Source organism: Polistes fuscatus, unplaced genomic scaffold, assembly GCF_010416935.1.
Source record: "Polistes fuscatus isolate 324 unplaced genomic scaffold, CU_Pfus_HIC Scaffold23, whole genome shotgun sequence".
In the NCBI taxonomy this organism is placed as follows: Eukaryota; Metazoa; Arthropoda; class Insecta; order Hymenoptera; family Vespidae; genus Polistes; species Polistes fuscatus.
The window spans coordinates 2,543,711-2,551,694 of NW_025113100.1; the positions used below are offsets into that span (position 1 = coordinate 2,543,711).

At 30.0% G+C, this 7,984-nt stretch overlaps 2 long non-coding RNA genes across 2 annotated transcripts; both read left to right on the forward strand.

Annotated features, from left to right (window-relative positions):
• The first annotated feature begins 381 nt into the window (after positions 1-381).
• LOC122518079 lies at positions 382-3,718 on the forward strand. Its single transcript, XR_006303973.1, has 2 exons — positions 382-898; positions 3,653-3,718. It is a non-coding gene; the product is annotated as an uncharacterized LOC122518079 (long non-coding RNA).
• A 75-nt stretch (positions 3,719-3,793) lies between these two features.
• Positions 3,794-7,513, forward strand: LOC122518080. The gene is made up of 2 exons (XR_006303974.1): positions 3,794-4,052; positions 7,319-7,513. It is a non-coding gene; the product is annotated as an uncharacterized LOC122518080 (long non-coding RNA).
• Positions 7,514-7,984: the final 471 nt, after the last annotated feature.

Below are 7,984 nucleotides of genomic sequence, written 5' to 3' on the forward strand. Positions count from 1 at the left end.
ATATTTGTTACGCCCTAATAATAATAATATTATTATGAAAACAATCTTTTTTATAATATTATTTATATGTTTAATATAATATTATTATAAAATTTAAGAACATTTGTTACACCCTAATAATAATAATATTATTATAAAACTTAGAAACACTTGTTACACCCTAATAATAATAATATTATTATAAAACAATCTTATATAATAATATTATATATATTTATATGTTTAATATAATATTATTATAAAACTTAGAAACACTTGTTACACCCTAATAATAATAATATTATTATAAAACAATCTTATATATAACATTATATATATTTATATGTTTAATATAATATTATTACGAAACATAATATTATTGTTATCAAACAAATTATCAAAGTTAACTTTTAGAATTAGTAATCATCATTGTTACTGCGAGAAACGTAAAGCCAACATTGGATGCGTTAGGTCGGGGAAACGGTAAGTGTTGAGGATGTGGGTGAGAGGGTAGAAGGTAGAGGGAGGAAGGAAGGTTGGAAGAAGAGGAAGTGCAAAGGTGGCGTCAGCACCGTCGTTGGCGTCCGCGTCGGCGTTGGCGTCGGCGTCGGCGTCGGCGTCGGCGTCGTGACGCCCGGAAAGAAAAGAGGGAGTCAGTTGCTGTTCGACCTTAACGTGTCTCGCATAACTTCCCACTCGGATTATTTTTCAATAATAAACGTCACGTTTGCTTTATCTACCATAATCTATCACATCAGTTTTGAATATCACTACTAAAAAAAAAAATTAAAAATTAAAAAAATTAAAAAACACACACGTTTCGTTCGATCATACGTGCGAATGAATAAAAAGCCGATTAGAAAATCATTTGGAATGTTCGTCGAATACGTGTTATTTAAATAATACAACAAATAAAAAAGTGAACAAGAGGAGAAGGAGGAGAAGGAGGAGGAGGAGGGAAATACTTTGCTTCTCTTTCTCATTTTCTAATTTTCTTTCTCCTTCTCTTTCTCTTTCTCTCTTATTTTTTTGTTTAAAACCCGAAGAAAAATTAGGAACAATAATTAAAAGATATTTTTCTATTTTGTGTGAGTGTGCGTGTGTATGTGTGTATATACGTGTTTATTATTATCGAGCAAGTTAAATTAATTTAATGGTGAAGCTTCGAGACAAATTTTAACTCAAATATTTAATCTCGTATCATTCATCGTAATGAAATTTCGTATATAATTCGTAAACTTGTTAAAACCCTGGGGGAAGGGGAATGGGAGGGGGAAGTTTATTATCTACGTTTTAAAATAGAAGAAAAGGACGCTTGGTAAAATTCATAATAGAGATAGAAATGAATAGATAAATAGATTATTAAAAAATAATACGGTGAAATTGACGAGTTTTGAAGTATTAGTGTGAAAGAAACGAAAAGAAGGCACGGGCGCGTGCTTGCGTAGGTGTCAACCTGGACAACGATCCCAACGCGCAGTTAAATTAGGTCAACTGATTCCTTCACATCTCTCTCTCTCTCTCTCTCTCTTTCTCTTTCTTTCTATTTTTCTTTTTCATACTTTACCTAAATCTGTTTATTCGTAAATACGTCAACGAGGGCAACAATTTGTGTTCATTTTTTTTAAATATTTTTACGTAAATGTAAACAAAAATGAGGAAAATGTTAAAGAAATGAAATAATGGTTTAATAGGGAATTATTGGAATGATATAAAAATGATATAAAAGTGATTGAAATGATGATAGAAAATAATAGAGAAAGAAAGAAGTGGCTGGAGTGACAATATGAGTGCGACATGCGTCGCGACCCGGGTATCCGCGTGACCCGGCGACCTGTCGTGTCAGCGCGTAGCTCCTGATGAGGTCATTCGATACCCCACCCGAATAACACTATTGTCGCGTAACCGACCTTACCGAACATCAGTTCGTTACAAAATTATTTCATGTTTCTTCATCCCTAATATAATAGTTCATACCCCTATTCTCGTCTCGTATTTTTATTCAAATGTTCTGTCGTACTTTTTAACTCTGAAATTATTTGTCCTCAACTGGCAGGTGGTAAAATATTTGGTGTCAATTTCAAAAGAATTCGCGTAATTAAACAACCAGTTTGTTACAAAATTATTCCATTTTATTAGCCTTTTGTTCTATCGTCCTTTTTAACTCTGAAATTATTTGTCCTCAACTGGCAGGTTGTTAAAATTTTCGTATCAATTTCAAAAGAATTCACGTAAGCGACCTTACCGAACAATCAGTTCGTTACAAAATTATTTTATGTTTCTTCATCCCTAATATAATAGTTTACAACCCCTATTCTCGTCTCGTATTTTTATTCAAATGTTTTATCGTACTTTTTAACTCTGAAATTATTTGTCCTCAACTGGCAGGTGGTACAAAATTTTCGTATCAATTTCAAAAGAATTCGCGTAAGCAACCTTATCTAATCAACCAGTTTGTTACAAAATTATTCCATTTTATCAGCTTTTTATTCTATCATCCTTTTTAATTTTTAAATTATTTTTCCTCAACTGGCAGGTGGTAAAATATTTGGTGTCAATTTCAAAAGAATTCGCGTAAGTGACCTTACCTAACAACCAGTTCGTTACAAAATTATTTCATGTTTTTTCATCCCTAATATAATAGTTCATACCCCTATTCTCGTCTCGTATTTTTATTCAAATGTTCTATCGTCCTTTTTAACTCTGAAATTATTTTTAGTATTTTTCCCAACTGGCAAGTGGTAAACATTTTCGTATCAACTTCAAAAGAATTCGTGTAAGCGACCTTACCTAACAACCAGTTCGTTACAAAATTATTTCATGTTTTTTCATCCCTAATATAATATTACACAACCCCATTCCCATCTCGTATTTTTATTCAAATGTTCTATCGTATTTTTTAACTCTGAAATTATTTATTCTCAACTGGCAGATGGTACAAAATTTTCGTATCAATTTCAAAAGAATTCGTGTAAGCGACCTTACCTAACAACTAATTCGTTACAAAATTATTCCATTTTATCAGCCTTTTGTTCTATCGTCCTTTTTAACTCTGAAATTATTTGTCCTCAACTGGCAGGTTATACAAATTTTCGTATCAATTTCAAAAGAATTCGCGTAATTAAACAACCAGTTTTACAAAATTATTTAATGTTTTTCTTCATCCCTGATATAACATTTTCGTCTCGTATTCTTCTTCAAATTGATCACCCTTTTGATCACCCATCGTACTTTTTAACTCTGAAATTATTTTCTCCCAACAACCATCATATATTTTATTTAACAATAATATTAATTTGTTCTACGAACACTGATGTATTCGTTAATAGAAAACTTGTAAACATTATTCGAAATATCTCTCGTATTATTTAGTTAACCCTTTGGATACGAATATTATTATTAAAAACAAATGAAGCTCGATTGTTTTGTTATGCAGATCTCGATAGAATTAATCCGTGAAATGTTGTGTCAATTGGATCATAAATTAATCTGACTTTTTAGATAATTTATCTGACTTTTTAGATAATTTATATAAAAGTGTGAAAGCTATGAATGAAAATATACAAAAAAAATAATAGTGATCACACACACACACACACACAATCAGTGTATATCTTTATTTACAAAAAAACATTTCTTTTTTTTAATTTGAATGAAATAATAATAATCATAGTGTCGAATTGTTCGAACTTAATTCTGATTGAACAAGAAGATTGAAATAAATGTCAGAAGAATCGAAGAAGAAAAGAATTCATCTTGAAAAGTGGAATAAAGGGACACGTGAATCGGGGGTAGGGGGTGGAAGGTGGGTGGGTGGTTGTTATCTCGTCGTAACTTGTTAATCCCTCGAAGAAGGTAAAACGACGAAGCGGATGCTGCGTACGAAGAGAGTTACGCGATTAAGAAGACAACGAGGACGACGCCGACGAGGAGGAGGAGGTGGAGGAAGAGGAGGAGGAAGAGGAGGAGGCACTCGCGGTACCAAAGAGAGTCACTGACCTCTCGACCGATTAAAGTTCAGAGTGTGTGATGTTTGATGCTGCAGTGGTGCTTTATGCGGAGGCGACGAAAAGGTGCGCACATTCGCATAATTTTTTATATTCAATTTATAACAAATTAACTAATAAATTCCTCTTCTTCTTTTTTTATTTATTTTTTTGTTTTAATTTATTTTTACAATCGAAAATTGTATTCATTAATCTATGGGAAATAAATTCTTCTTCTTCCGTTACTTTTTCTTTTTTTATTTATTTTTTGTTTATTTAGAATTTATTTTTATAATCGAAAATTGTATTCATTAATCTATGGGAAATAAATTCTTCTTCTTCTGTTGCTTTTTCTTTTTTTATTATTAATTTTTTTTTTTTTTTAAATTTATTTTTATAATCGAAAATTATAGTAATTATTCTATGGGCCGAATTTGTGCTATTATAAATCAATAGAAATTTTATTCGAACTGAAACTCACAACAATTATATATATGTGAAGATGAGAAAAATAATTTTTCGGTTTAAACAATTTGATTAGAATAAAATCCACCGTGTTACTTACTTTCAGGTAACAACGGCCCGTAATGTTTCCACTTATTCGTAGAAAATTCTACGAAGAGTGGTTTTGGCATCAGACGTTAAACGAAAAATTTACATTACATTTAGAACATTTTATTTTTGAAATTTCTTTTACACATTCTATCGATGAATGATTAAACAGTAGATAGTAGTCAGGGTATCGTAAAAGAAAAATAAAGTGAAATCAGTCTGTCCCATTATTATTGTCATGTGTGTGTTTAAGCATCGATGCTAGTCGTTGGGGTCCTAGACCTAGACCCTAGACCCTAGACAAAAAGAATGCATTTGGGAAATCGTCGGTTTTCCTTGTCAAGTGTATTCCGAGTATCCACTTGATAAAGTATTGACACGTGCTCGAAGTTGGCACTCGAGTATGGCGACATCCTACTCGACGTTCGTGAATAATAATAACGTTTAATCTAATACAGAGCATGTTTTAAATTCAGCCAAGCTTATCGTACGACTTAACATTAGATTTAACAAGTATTTTGATATATCTATTTCTATAAAAATCAATCAAAATGACTACTGGTCTTTCAAAACAGTTCTTATAATGAGATAAAAAATAGCAATAAAAAAAAATATATTTATTATGAATATATGGACCGTTTATTTTGAAAGTGGTGTAAGCTGATTTTTGAGAAAACAATGACATATCACGTAATTTATATTTCATTTAGCGTAAACTTTCTATTTATAACTAATTAGTATCGAATTTCTTCTAAAATGTCAATGCTTTGTCCAATTTAATAATTGGTAGGTAAAAGAAATTACGTAAGCATTGATTATGAAAGTGGTGTAAGTCAAATTTTCATAGGAAAAAAATTAAAAAAAAAGATAAAAAAGAATTTCCCGTATACACCCACAGGATTATTACGATATTATGAAACAATATAGACGACATAATCAATTCACTTTTACGTGAAATGAAACGAGAGAATTTTGTTCCAACGAAAAACCTACTAAACGCAATCAAAAAAACGGATAATAAGAAACACTGATAAAGAAAAGGTACATTGGTTGCACATATGTAGGATGAGGTTTCGCTAAAGTGCACCGTATATTATTTTATATAAAATATTGATGGAAGAAACAGAATTGAAGAGTTTAAATTTATCACCTAGATGTCCGGGAAGACCCTCAAAATTTGAAAAAATTGCCTGGTGCCTTTGCATCGCGATGCTATGCCTATTACTTACGAAAAATATTAGAATATCGAGCAGTTATTACACTATATGCCTCCTGTGCGTCATAAATATTTCAAAACACTGCCACGCGAAGAGCATAAATAAATACTATTAATAATGTTCAATTTATCGATATAATTAACGTTCAAAATCAAAACTACCGCTTCTATTTTATTTCTCGTTATTATTTGTAAACAACATTGAATTAATGTGAAATATATTTGAAGCGATATTTGATTTTTCAAAATTGAAATTAAACGATTTTAACAATTGACTAATTCTGAAAGTGGTATGCAAGTTCATTTGCAGCCTGTAAATATACATTATTTTAGTTAAATTGGCCTAAAAGTAATGTACGTAATCAAACTTGATATAATTAATGAATATTTTTGAATTAACCAATATGCAATAATTTTCTCGAAACAATAGAAAATGGACTTACACCACTTTCAAAATAAACGTAAAACTGATTCTTTAGTTATAGCTACAAAAGTCATGATATCATAACGAAAAGAAAATGTTACATGCAGTAGTAATTTTGTAATTGAAATTGCAAGACCAGTCATTTTGATTAGTCTGGTGGTACAAGTGTTAAATCCTCAACTCTTATATATTTAATTAATAATAATAATATCTTTTTATAGCAAAGGTTTATTGAAAAAACGCGTTTAGTATTTCGTTTACATTTTCATAATTTTTGAATAAAACCTTATTCGAAGCAATTAGTTGTTTATCACTTCCAAAAATAAAATTATTAATAAATGTTATCACAGGGTAAAAAATAAATTAGAATCAGTTACGTTTTGATCTTGTTGAACGTTTCGTCCCTTTATTGGGACTTCTTCAGCAATTATAAAATATATAACATAACTTTCAAAATAAAAACTTCATCAAAAGATTTTATAAATAGATATTAAAGATTATCTTCATCATTAATGTTCAGAGTCTTCAATGTATTAACTTATTATATTAAATTATTATTATCTATTAACTTATTTGAAACTTTAACTTATTTGAAAATTTAACTTATTAAAGTTCAATAGAACATTTCTCTCTCTCTCTTTCTCTCTCTTTTAATAAAATAACCTTTGCTTGGAAGACCTTAAAACGAAGAATCATTTAAAACACGAAAACATTAAAAACATTTCAAATCATATTAAAAACATTATTTCTTAATTAATTAATTATTTATAATTATATTATATTATATATTATTTATAATTATAAATAATTAATTAATTAAGAATGATTTTATTTTAATAATTAATTAATTATTTATTTAAACATTTTTATTTGAATTTGATTTTATTTTCAATTTACATCAATTATCAAATATTATATTTTCACTTTATTTTCTACGTTTAGTTCTCGTTTACGATAAGAAAAAAAATACCGAATTATATTTACGAAATATTACTTTGAGTTTCTTTTTACGACTAAAATCAATAGAAAGAAGAAGAATTGAAAAAAATGAAAGGAATTTTCATTTGATCCTCCTTCAACTTACTTGCAATTAATGTTATCCCATTCGAACGGTAATTTTCGATAGCCTTAAATACGCATTAGTTTCCGGTTACATTTAAGGAGAGAAAGAGAAAGGAAGGTGGTGTTGGTGTTGGTGTTGATATTGGTATTGGTTAGTTTAACTCTCATTTATGTTAGTTGTTCATATTCAAGTATCGTTTTTAAATTCTAAACGAGAACTCGCGTACCGTTAATCAAGCACGGCAAAAGGAAAGAAAGAAATTTTTAGTCGATGCGTTTACCAAGATGGAAGAAGAAAAAGAATGAGGGAAAGGGAAAGAGGGAAAGAGAAAACAAACGGAGAAAGAAGAAGAAGTATATCAATGAGCAATAATGTGCCAGAGAGATTATTCGAACAGACTCGGGTTCGATTAGTTCGCGTGTTGTTATTTCTATTCTTCATCGTTAATCGATTTCATTTCATTCGAACCGAGAAAGTGGTGGTGGTGGAGGTGTTGTTGGTGGTGGTGATGGTGGTGGTTGTTTTATTCGAGCAAGAGAAGGTGAAAGAAAAATTAACGAAGCAAAATAAAGAAGATAACAACATTGAAAAGTGTCAAAATCGTGAAAGAGAAATCATCGTACCGATGATGGGATATATTATGGGTTGTACGTGTTTCAAAGGTACCAACCTCTTCCCATTTTTTCAAGGTTTGTACAAACCGATACCTTCTTTCTCACGATTTAACTTAACTTCATTTAATTTTGTTTTTTTCTGTTCATCTA